The sequence below is a fragment of the Cynocephalus volans genome, chromosome 10, assembly GCF_027409185.1.
Source record: "Cynocephalus volans isolate mCynVol1 chromosome 10, mCynVol1.pri, whole genome shotgun sequence".
In the NCBI taxonomy this organism is placed as follows: domain Eukaryota; kingdom Metazoa; phylum Chordata; class Mammalia; order Dermoptera; family Cynocephalidae; genus Cynocephalus; species Cynocephalus volans.
This window is the reverse complement of record NC_084469.1, coordinates 104,225,310-104,238,265: the sequence shown is the minus strand read 5'-3', so window position 1 is coordinate 104,238,265 and position 12,956 is coordinate 104,225,310.

The window sequence follows — 12,956 nt, the reverse complement described above, 5'->3', positions numbered from 1 at the left end:
AGTTATTTTGTGGATATTAACAAATTTATCCTAAAGGTTATAAAACAAAAGACCTAGAATAGCCAGCATTATACTATAGAGAAATATGAAGGATTGACACTACCTAACTTCAGCACTAACCATAAAGCTACAGTAATCAGTGTGGTATAGGAAAAAGCATAGACATATAGACCAAGGGAACCACAGAGAATCTAGAAACAGACCCACACACATATAGTCAATTTCTCTTTGGTAATGGAACAAATGCAATTCAATGGAGAAGGGACAGTCCTCGACAATTTGTTCAGGAACAATTGACAATCACATGCCAAGAAATACATCTAGACACCTGACAATTTTCACAATTGTGAGACTCAAATTGAATCATAAACCTAAATGTAGAATGCAGAACTATTAAACTTCTAGAAGATAACATAGGAGAAAATCTAGGTAACCACGTATTTGGTGATGATACGATTTTACATATGAAAACAAAGGCATAATCCATGAGAAAATTGATAAGGTTGATGTCATTAAAATTAAACACTTCTGGTTTGTAAAAGACACTGTTAATGAAATGGAAAGACAAGTTGAAAACTGGAAAATATTTGCAAACCACCTCTGATAAAGAACTTGTATCCAAAATATAGAAAGAATACTTGTACTTAAAACTCAACAATAAGAAAACAACCCAGTTTTAAAATGGACAAAATATCTGAACTGATACCTCACCCAAGGAAACATACAGATGGAAAATTAGCATATGAAAACATCAGTATCATACATCATCAGGAAATCTAATACACACACACTCAAATCGCTAAAATGCAAAATATAACTGACCGTACCAAATGCTGGGGAGACGTGGAGCAGCAGGAATTCTCACTCGTTGCTGATGGAAATGCAAAATGGTGCAGACACTTTGGAAGACAGTCTGGCTGTTCCTAATAAAACTAAACATAGTCTTACCATACGATCCAGCCATTGTTCTGCTGGGTATTAAATGCACTGAAAATGTATGTCCACAAAAACTTGCACACAATTATATATTGTAGCATTTGTTCATATCACTAGAAATTAAAAGCAATTTAGAGGCCACTCAGTAAGTGAATAAACAAATTGCTATACATCTAAACAACAGAATATTATATTTAGTGATAAAAACAAATGAGTTATCAAGAAAACATGGAGAAACAGTAAATGTATATTGCTAAGTGAAAAGCATTTGCATCTGAAAAGACTACATAATTTCAACTATGAGACATTCTGGAAAAGGAAGACACAATGCAGAACATAAAATATATGTGGTTGTCAGCAATTTGGGTCATGCTGGGGCTTAAGTGAGTAGGAACGAATAGGTAAAGCACAGGAGATTTTTGAAGGAACGAACTATTCTTTATGATACTGTAATGGTAGATACAGGACATGCATTTACCAAAACCCAGAACTGTACCACAGAAAGAGTGAATCCTAATGTACAGTATATTCTTTAGTTAAAAACAATGTACCTATATTGTTTCATTGATTATAATAAACATACCACATTTAATGCAAGATGTTGCAAAAAGAGGAAACTATGACCATGGGTTAGCAGCTATACTTTCTTTCCTTGTCTTATTGCATTAGCAAAGATTTCCAAGATGATAGTGAATAAGAGTGGTGAGAGAGGACATCCTTGTCTTGTTTCTGATTTTAAGGGTGCTATGGTTCAAATATTTGTTCCCTCCAAAGCTTAAGTTAAAATTAAATCCCAGTGTAACAGTGTTGAAAGGTAGGGCCTTTATGAGGTGATTGGATCATGAGAGCTATGCCCTCATTAATAAATTAATACATGCATGGTTTAATGGCATAATGGTTATTAGGGAGTAGACTGGGGACTTTATAAAGATAGGAAGAAAGCATGTGGAAATGTGCTCTTGCTCAGCCCTCGCTATGTCATACCCTGTATCACCAGGAGACTCTAGAGAGTCCCCACCAAGAAGGCCCTCACCAGATGTGCCCCCTGGAGACCTCAAACTTCTCTTCCTCCCAGACTTTAAGAAATCAGTTTTGTTTCTTTAATTACCCAGTTTCAGATATTCTGTTAAAATTGACAGAAAACTGAGTAGTGCAGGGGGAAGGATGTAGTTTTTCTTTTCTTTTTTTTTTTTTTTGGTGGCTGGCAGGTATGGGGATCTGAACCCTGACCTTGGTGTTATAACAGCAGAGTCTAACCAACTGAGCTAACTGGCCAGCCCTAGAATGTAGCTTTTCACCATTAACTATGACACTACCTAGGGTTTTTTCATGTTCATAATCAAGACAAGCAACTTCTTTATTCCTAGTGTGCTGAGACTTTTTATTAGGAATGGGTGATGGATTTTGTCAAAAGCTTTTTCTACATCTATTGATATGATCATATGATTTTCTTTATCCTGTTGATAAGAGGACTACATTAATTAATTTTTGAATGTGAAACTAGCCTTGTGTACCTGCAATAAACTCCACTTGGTCATTGCACAGAATTATTTTCATACATTATTAGATGCAATTTGCTAATATATTGTTGAGAATTTTTTTGCATCTATGTTCATGAGAAATAACCCATATTTCTTTTTTCTTATAATATCTTTATCTGGTTTTGGTATTAGCCTAATGTTGTCTTTATAGAATGTGTTAGGAAGTGTTCCCTCTGCTTCTATTTTGTGGAATAGATTGCAGAGAATTGATAAAATGTCTTCCTTAAATGGTTTGTAAAATGCACCAAGGAAACCTATGGGACTGGTGCTTTCTTTTATTGGCAGATTATTAATTATTGATTACATTTCTTTAATAGATATAGGTCAATTCAGATGATCTGTTTCTCCTTTTGTGTTTTGATAGATTGTGTTTTTCAAGGAATTGTTCCGATTAATCTAGTTTATCAAATTTGTGGTTTGGAATTGTTTATAATATTTTATCATCGTTTTAATATCCGTGAGATCAGATATGATGGCTTCTTTTTTATATTTGGTATTAGTAATTTGTGCCTTCTCTCTTTATTTCTTGGTTAGCCTGGCTAGATCAATTTTATTGATCTTCTCAAAGAAACAGCTTTTGTTTCATTGATTTTCATCTATCGATTCCTTATTTTCAATTTCATTGATTTGTGCTGTTTTCATTTTTTTTTTTTCTGACTGATTTAGACTTATGTTGCTCTTCATTCTCTAGTTTCCTAAAGTGGAATATTATAAAATATAGATTTATATTTTTCTTCTTTTCTAATATATGCATTCAATAGTATACATTTCTCTCTAAGCACTGCTTTTGCTGATCTCAGAAATTTTGATAAGATATATTTTCATTTTCTTTTAGAAAAAATTTTATTACTCAATGGGACTTTTTTTTGGCGGCAGGCTGGTATAGGGATCTGAGCCCTTGACCTTGGTGTTACCAGCACTACACCTTAATTAACTAAGCTAACTGGCCAGCCCTCTCAATGGGACTTTCTAAAGAGGGGAGGACAAGGGTAAGCTGGTTCGGGTAGCTTGAGTGGAGTAGAGAGAGTGGGTCAGGCCTTCATTGTGTCTGGTGGTTGAGGCTGGAGGGTTTCAAGGTTTGACCGTCCTACCTGCTAGTACAAAAAGGGGCATATTTGAGTTTAACTGAGTTACATGTTGTGAACCAGCTGGGGAAATGGGTATGTATCTAACAGTCAAACATCGAAAATGGAGACAGTTCAGATCCCTATACTAGCCAGCCACCAAAACAAAAGATAAAAATTAAGACAGTGTCTTTATTAAAATTTACTCCTGATGGTTGATGTTGACTGGATATGCCACAAGTAATTTACATGAATTTGAAATTAAATATGGATTTAAAAAGCCAAGTGACTCAGTTGATGAGAGTGTGATGTTATAACACCAAGGTCGAGGATTTGGATTCACATACCTGCTAGCCACAAATAAATAAATAAATAATTTTTAAAAATTTTTTTAAAAGCTAAGTGAAAAGCACAGGCAACATATTATAATTAGACGAGGAAGCCTCGAAAAAACATTGGAACCCAGATATCACAGTGTGGGGGAGAGACCCAGAAAATGTCAGTGGGGTTCCAGAGCTCTGTCCAATTATTTCACTGATATTATTGGTTATCTTAATTAGCTGTCTTCACTTGTTGAGTTATTGGTGGCATCTTTGTTTCAAAGGATGAGACCACTGCCAACCAGAGCCATGTAGACAGGGCCTGTGCAGAAGGTGGCATGGCCAGGACTATTGCATAAAGCCCACGGCAGGGCCCTATAAAGTGTTTCATGAGTGGCACTTCACTGAGCCAAACTAGTGCAGCTGTCCCCAATGCCAAAGCAATCACCTCACAGAGCCATTGGGGTGACACTGCCACCTCAATGGGCCTGAAATGTAGCACATTTAGCCAAAGAGGATTATTCTTGAGTCTTCACATATAATAGAATTTGCCTACCTTCATTTCACACTTGCTTGGGACCTATCACCCCTTTCTTCTTTCCTGTTTCTCCATTTTGGAATGGGAATGTCTGTCTATACCTGTCCAAGCATGGTGTTTTGGAAGCACATAACTTGTCTGGTTTTCAGACTCACTGCTAGAGAGGAATTTTGCTTCATGATGAATCATACCTAAATTCTCACCCATACCTGATTTAGATTATATTTAGATGAGACTTTGGACTTTGCACTTTAGAGTTGGTGCTGGAATGAGTTAAAACTTTGGGAGCTGTTGCTTTGGAATAAATTTATTTTGCATTAGAGAAGAACATGAATTTGGAGAGTCCAGGGGCAGAATAGTGTAGACAAAATTGTGTTCCCCCAAAATTCATATATTGAAGCCCCAATCCTCAATATGACTGTATTTGAAAGATAGAGTCTTTACGAGGCAGTTAAGGTTAAATGAAGTCATAAGTGTGGGGCTTTAATCTGATAGGTTAATGGCTTAAAAGAGAGTGTGATCTTTCTCATTGTCTCTCTCCCTGTGCATTCACGAAGAACAGTTCTGTGAGCACAAAGGAAGAAGACAGCCATGTGCGAGCCAGGAAAAGAGCTTTCACCTAAAACTCCCAACTTCCAGAACTGTGAGAAAAGGAATTTCTGTTACTTGAAACACCCAGTTTATGATATTTGGTTATGTCAGCCCAACAGACTAATACACCATCTTAATATTAAGTGTACATTTCTGTAGCTTTAAGTACATTCACAATATTGTGTAAAAATTACCACCATTTATCTCAAAATGTTTTCATCTTCCAAATCTAACAGACTATAACTATTAAAGAATAACTCCACATTGCCCCTCCCCCATCTTTGGTAACCACCATTCCACTTTCTGTGTCTTTATTTATTATTTTATTTTAACTTTTTTTTTTTTTTTTTAAGATGACTGGTAAGGGGATCTTAACCCTTGACTTGGTGTTGTCAGCACCACGCTCTCCCAAGTGAGCCACAGACCGGCCCTACTTTCTGTCTCTTTAAATTGGACTAGTCTAAGTACCTCACATAAGTGAAATCATACAGTTTGTCCTCTGCTGACTTGTCTTATTTCACTTATAACGTCCTCGAGGTTTTCCCATGTTGTAGCATATATCAGAATTTCCTTTTTAAAGCTGAATAATATTCCATTTTCTGTGTATCTCACTTTTTGTTTATCCATTCATAGATTGATGGACACTTTCACTTTTGGTTATTGAGAAAAATAAATGCTGTGAAAATGGGTATGCTCTTTGATATCCTGCTTTTAATTCCTTTGAACATATACCTGGTGCCAGAGGAGAGGGTTTGGCGAGGCCCAATAGCAGGCCTCAACCCACCCCATCCTCTTACCAGGTTCTTGACTCTGCCGCAGGAAAGAAGTCAAGAGCAAAGACACAGTAGAAAGCAAAAACAAGTTTAATGTAATGAATAAAAGATGCAGATTTCACAGAGAGAGTGTGGCCTAGCTCCAGAGACTGAGCAGGGACCACACGGAGTTTAATACAAAAGTAAGAAATGCACACTTAATGTTTAGTATGGAGTGCAGGCTGGCTCAAGAGAGTGAGCTGCCACTTGCTGAAAGTAAGTCTGATACAAAAGAGTATACACACCTCAGCCAGCGAAGTGCAGGTTGGCTGCAGGAAAATAAGCAACAACCGCAGTAAGTTTAATACAAGAGGAAGAAATACACATTTACAGACAGAGCAGGCTGGCCCCAGGGTGAACAACAGCCCGCTAAAGACAAGTTTGATACAAAAAGAAATACACACTTCAGGTGAAGTGTGGGCTGACTTCAGGTGGGTGAGCAACAGCCTCACCTTCTGCTGGGATCCACTTTTATAGTTTTGTTAATACATATTCATGATCTCTAATGAATATTCAGTTATGCAACATAGTCTTGCACATGCTCAGTTGGTCTCCTTTTAGGGCATATTCATTGGTCAAATCCTGTTACATGCACCAGACATTCAAGAATATTCTGTGCTCTTTCTTGCCTCCAGTGGAAAGTCATTCAAAGATAAATTCCACTTTACTGAGCAGGCTCGGCTACTAGGGTTCTATAACCCCTTTCTACTGAGCATGCCCAGGCACTGGATTTGCATAAATCAGCCCGGAGTTTTCCGTGTTGGTGCCAAAAATAGGTCCAACAAGCAGAAGTAACTCTCCTCTAGGGGAGGACCTAGAGGAGAGGCCTGAGACCTGGGAGGGTGTCTTGAAACCCACACCCATGGAAACTACCTCCCTCCTATCTCATACCCAGAAGTGGAATTAAAGAACCACAAGGTAATTCCATTTTCAGGTTTTTGAGGAACTGCCATACTGTTTTACATACCAGCTGCACAATTTTATATTCTAAACAAGTGTGTGATAATCCCAATTTCTGCACATTCTTGCCAACCAGTTATTTTCTGTTCTATTCTGCTTTTTGATGATAGTAGACTTCCCAATAGGTGTGAGGCCATTTCCTTTACTCCTTTAATCATGTTTCCCTTTGATTCTGTGAACATGTTTATAATGTGTACTTTGAAGTATTTTTCTGTTAATCTGACGTCTGTTTTGCTGACATTAAGTTCTGTTTTTTCCTTTCTTTGCCCAGTCTGGTTCATAGTTTCCTGTTTTCTTCCATGTCTCTTAATTTTTGTTGCAAACTAAACATTTTAGCCAACACATTCCACCCTTTCTGTGTATTCCCCCATTTCCCCAGGCCTTGTTATTGTTATTTCCTTGCTATTTTTAGTGACTAGATTGTTTTGGTGAAGTCTATTACTTCCCCACGGTTTTAAGCCTCTGCGATGTCACTCTTCAGGGGCAGGGGGCTGACACATCTTTGTTTATGCCCACAGTGATGCTGGAATGACAGAAGTATTGGTAGAAATGTCTTCCTCTTTTTCTTGGACTATGCCCAGCTGTTAAACTGTAATAATAGCTGGCTGATGACTCTTCTTTTCAACAGTGTCCCAGGGCATAAACTGCTCTGTACTGACCCAATCAATGGTTCCTTTGAAGGAATACTCTCACAGGTCCGTGTTTGATATTCATTCCCTAATGGGCTTCTCTTAGCAGTTTTCCCCTGGTTTCCTGCTGCTAACTAGTTGGCCTGTAGTCTACTCTGTATCTTCATTAAACCCACAGATCTCCTCTCAATGACTCTTCACCTCTATTTCCACTGTGTTGAGTGGAGTGCCCATGGGCTCAAACTTCTCATGATCTGTTGCAGTTGCAGTTAATTCCTTTGAAAAGTGATTAGGCTCTGTTTGTTTTAGGACATGCTTCTCCACTCCCAGGCAAAATTTCTGTGCCAGGGCTCTGGAGCTGGGTGGGGACAGTGGTAAGCTTCTGAGTGACACTAATAACTGAGTGCTCAGTGGAAGGAGATGTAGCAGATTGATGTTCTCTCAGCTTGTGTCACCAGGCATAAAACCACCACCTAACAGACATGCCAAGGGTGATGAGTGACCCCAGTATTCTCAGCATGCCATGCACATAGAAGAGACTTTGTTCCACGAGTAGGGTGTGGATGCAAGAAGAGGGCCACCACTTTTTAAGTGCACCAGCGTGGGACTTTACCTCAGTAAAGTAGCTGGGAAAGGATAAAAAAATGTTGAAGTCCTGCTCTTCCTAGAAAAAGGCTCTCAACTAAAAGCTGGGAGAACACAGAACCTTGTATTCTTGTCTGCACCATCTGAAGTGGGGGTTCACCTTGCTGAGCTGCGGAGCGGGAGTGGAGGAGCAGTCAGGGTACGGATACCACAGACTCTCCCTTTCTCAAACATTTTTATAGATTTTCTGGAATAGATGCTCATTTGACTTTTGCCTTTAGAACCATTTCCAGAGGTTGTTTTAAAATAATTTTCACCAGATTCAAAGGGGACTTTGTCAGCAGAGCTTCTCTCATTGTCATGCCACCCTAATGCATCTAATATTCTGCCCACATCAGAAAATGATCTGCAGGGCCGAGCCCGTGGCGCACTCGGTAGCGTGCTGCGCTAGCAGCGCGGCGACGCTCCCGCTGCGGGTTCGGATCCTATATAGGAATGGCCGGTGCATTCACTGGCTGAGTGCCGGTCACGAAAAAGACAAAAAAAAAAAAAGAAAATGCTCTGCAGTTTGATATATGATGGAGTACAACCTGGAATATCATGTCATTTTATATGCAAAATAGAGAAAATTCTTTGTAAAAACATGTTGAACATTTTATGAAAATTATTGTTTAGAGGATTGACAAACACAGAAATTGCTTCACATAAAAAATACTTATTGATTTGCAAGCTAGTAAAAATAAAATGTTTAATACAAATATTTTAATCATGAATTACTTACAGTAAATGTCAAGTTTCAAAACCTCAACCTGAGACTTAGAAGTCTGCCTGAAGACTCGCTATTAGCCTGCATTATCTTCTGGCATTGATATCTATTTGCCTCAAGCTCCCACAATTAGTTTCTTGTTTTTTCTGTTTATGTAAAAATAAAATTTAATAAACTATGTGTTTTTCTTCCTTTTGATATACAAAGATAACATGGTTTAAACAGTGACACACTTTGCATTGTTCATTTAAGAATAAATCCAGTAAGGGCTGGCCCCGTGGCTCACTCGGGAGAGTGTGGCACTGGTAGCGCCGAGGCCGTGGGTTCGGATCCTATATGGGGATGGCTGGTTCGCTCACTGGCTGAGCGTGGTGCAGATGACACCAAGCCGAGGGTTGCGATCCCCTTACCAGTCAAAAATAAATAAATAAATAAATAAATCCAGTAATATTTTTCATATCAATGGATGACTTCCCTGATTTTTATAAAGCCACGTAGGATGATGAGTTTATGTAAGCAGTTCTAAATAGACACTGAGGTTGTCCTCAATCTTTTGCAACTCATATCTTACTGAAATGAATCAAGGGTAATATCAATCGACCTATTATAAAAGACTTGAAATTACCTATTGAACTAAGACTGTGAAACAAAAATTGGCTAGGTGTTTAGAAAACATGTTAAAATATTGAAAATTACAAATTTTCATGCTTAAATAATTTTTTATATTTTTGTATTAAACTATATCATACCTAGAAAAGAATGCACAAAATTTTTTCTGTATAAATAATAATTATTGAAAAAAACTTATAGAATGAGCACTTACAGTGATGAATAAGACCTTGGGCAGTTCCTAATTTCCCTCCTGTCTCCACAGGTGACCACAATCTGGAATTTCATGGATATTGGTTATAGTTTTATTAACTATGCTTTAACTTCGAGTGTTTTGCTTAATTTTGCTTAACTTTCTATGAAAGGGGATAAATGGACTGGTGTCTTTGTTTTTCCCCCCATGTTGTTTCACACATCCTGTTGTCTGATGCTTGGGCTGTTCAAAAATTTGCTCATCCATTCCAGTTATTATAGGATTTGGATTGTTTCAATTTTAGTTTTTGCTCTTGTGGACAGTGCAGCTCTCATCACACTCATCCAAGTGCCTATGTGTAATAAAGTCTCTACACACTGGAGAAAATGTGCTGGGTTGTAGATTCTTGGCAATTTCAAAATCACCAGGAAATTGCAATGGAGGATGTAGGAACTGACTCTCACAGCATTTGTGCATGTGTTTGTTTATCCCACATCAATGGCCACACTGAAATTATGTAATTTACTAACTTTTGCCTAATTAGTGTGTGTGACATGGGATCATCCTGTAATTTGATCACTTTTCATGAAACAGGTTTTAGTCATTTTCTTACTTTTAGTTCATCTATTTATTTGGTTTCTTATGATTTCTTTATACACTCTGGACATTTATGTGCAGGTTTTGCGTGGAGGTAACTTTTTCATTTATTAAGTTGAAGCCTGATTCCTGGATCATATTGTAAGAGTATGTTTAGTTTTATAATAAACAGAGAAGTGTCTTCCAAAATGGCTGTAGCAATCTGCATTCCCACCAGTGAGTGCTCCTTGGTTCCACATCCATGCAGCATTTGCTGCTGTCAGTGTTTTGGATTTACCATTCTAATAGTGGTGTGGTGATAATCTTATTCACCAAGTTATAGGAATAATGAATGTCTAAAAAGAGCCAATGTTTTCTGAAGAACAAGATGAGGGCTTGCCTAACACATCCCCCAAAATTTAAACAATAGTTACTCAGACAGTATAGTATGAGCAGAGAAATTTTTAAAAAGATACCAATGGGAAAGAAAAATGTCAAACTGACCTTGTGTATATAAAAATTTGATTAGGCAGGCTCGGGAGTAGTGGCAGAACTGACATACATTTTAACATATGGTAAGGGACAAATTGTAATTTGAATGCAGAAAATGCATTGTATTCCCATTTGTGCCACAGACAATAATCAATTTACTGTTGATTAAAATGTGAAAGACAAAGCAAGAAGACTTTCAGAAGTTACAGGCAAATATTTTTAATTTATAAGAAAATGCAATACAATGCAATACAACTTCATTTGCCCTTACCCCCCAGCACCTGGCCTATAGTATCTTAACAGCCCTGCCTTCCCACTTAATCATTACAAGCAAGATATTAACGGTATCCAGCTTTCTTTAGGAAGCCAGGTAAAGAATTATATCGATGACATTCTCCTGCAAAGACAGTCAGAGGATACACGCATACGGGATATAAGTACCTGTCACAGAACTATTTGGGGTTGAAACATTGTGCCCCATAAGATTCAAGGCCCCAACACTTCAGTAAAATTTCTGGATATTATTTTAATGGTCAGCCTAGGAACCATCCATGGCATTGACTATGTTAAAGTAAGCGGAACATTTAATGGGTCCATTTGGGTTTCAGGAGCAAGACATAACTCATTTGCAGATTTACAAATTTTATGTAAACCTGTTTGTCATTACTCACAAATTGACCCACTCTGAATGGGCAACAAATGGATCTAGAACCTGCCCAGATAATAGGCATTCCATTAATGTCACCCTCCCCAGATTCCTTTGCCACAGAGTTTTCAGTAGTCTTCTTGTGCCTTCATGAGTCTTTAAATCACCCAAGATGGCCATAAAATGCTCAGGGGCTACTGCTGCAAGAAAATACCTTCTTTGCCCTGGTGAGAGAGTAGCTAATGCTGGCCCAAGACAGGGTACTTCTGGAGATGGAGGCTATCATGTTCTCTGAGCTGATGACCCTCTGCAGACTGGGGCATGGAGGCAGCAACCCTAAAATGAGCTTCTCCAGAGAGATCTCCTCATTGAAAGATCATTGTACTTACAGGATAGAGCCAAAACTGGGCTGTCTGGTATATCCTACTTAAAAAAGTGTCTCACTTGTCCTCAGGTTGATGAAGTGGCTTTAGAGAAGGTGGTGACTCCTTTTTAGACCCACATTGGCCACTTGAGAAGGTGGTGACTCCCTTCTAGACCTGTTGGCCACTTGGGGAGTCTCTTGGGATCACCTGAATGACCAGGAAAGGAAGTTCATACACTTACCAGCATACATGATCAAGCCCATTGGAGAGGTCCTGATTTCTGTCCCTAAAAAGGCCACCTCTGATCAAAGATGGAACCCAAAATGTCAGCATGATTAGTCAAACTCCAAGCAATCATTATAGCACTACAGGATGCCCTGGCCAACAGCCAAGCTCATCTGCACATTTTTACAGATTCTTTGGCCACTGCAATAGTCAGCTGTCTGATCCCACCAATAACAACTCCTTAATCAAGGACACCTACTTTGGGATAAAGAACTGGGGGGATATCTTAACTCACGATTACCCAAATACAAACCAAAGTCATATATGTCTCTGCACATACTATACCTCAAACTGCAGATGCTCATTTCAACGTTCTGGCCAGTAAACTGGCTTGTTTCTGAGACACATACCGACATCAGACACCTGATGCTATTAACCTCAGTGCAGTGGGCCCATGAAATATAAAACCACTGAGAGGCCTCTGCCCTAAAAGCCTAGGCAGAATGCAAGGAATTTCCCTCCTCCTCTGTCGTGGCTAACTTAGTGACTTGGTTAATGCACCTTATATGGAAAAACACACCACTGGAAATATAATGGAAATAATTCCCAGGCTTAGGAAAAAATCCCTACAGGTGATGGCAAGTAGATTTTATGGGCAGTTGACAATCTCTGTAGGGGCTATTCACGATGCTCTGACCAGAGTAGACACATACAGACATCCAGTAAGGTCATTTTGTCTAATCCTGGGTGGGGACCGTCAAACCTTGTGATTGCAGTATTAGCCCTTTGGCATGCTGATAAGCAGGAGTACTAAGGGAATCCTAGGTATATTGCTCAGGAGTTTTGCATTGGGAGAACAGTTGTTACCTCTTCCCATGCTTTGAGAGAGGCTAATACCAAATGCTCTTTCCTCTTTTCAGTACATGGACCACAAGGCACCACGGATATGTACCTCAATACCCTGGGGTGTCAGGAAAGTGCATTTGACAGAGCAAGGGATGCAGCAGCACAGGAAACAGGGAAGGCCACTGCCTGTGTCTAAACAGCAATTCACATTTGGCAACTGGAGTGCTATGCTTAATTTTCCCCAGAGTGGGGGTCTCCTTCC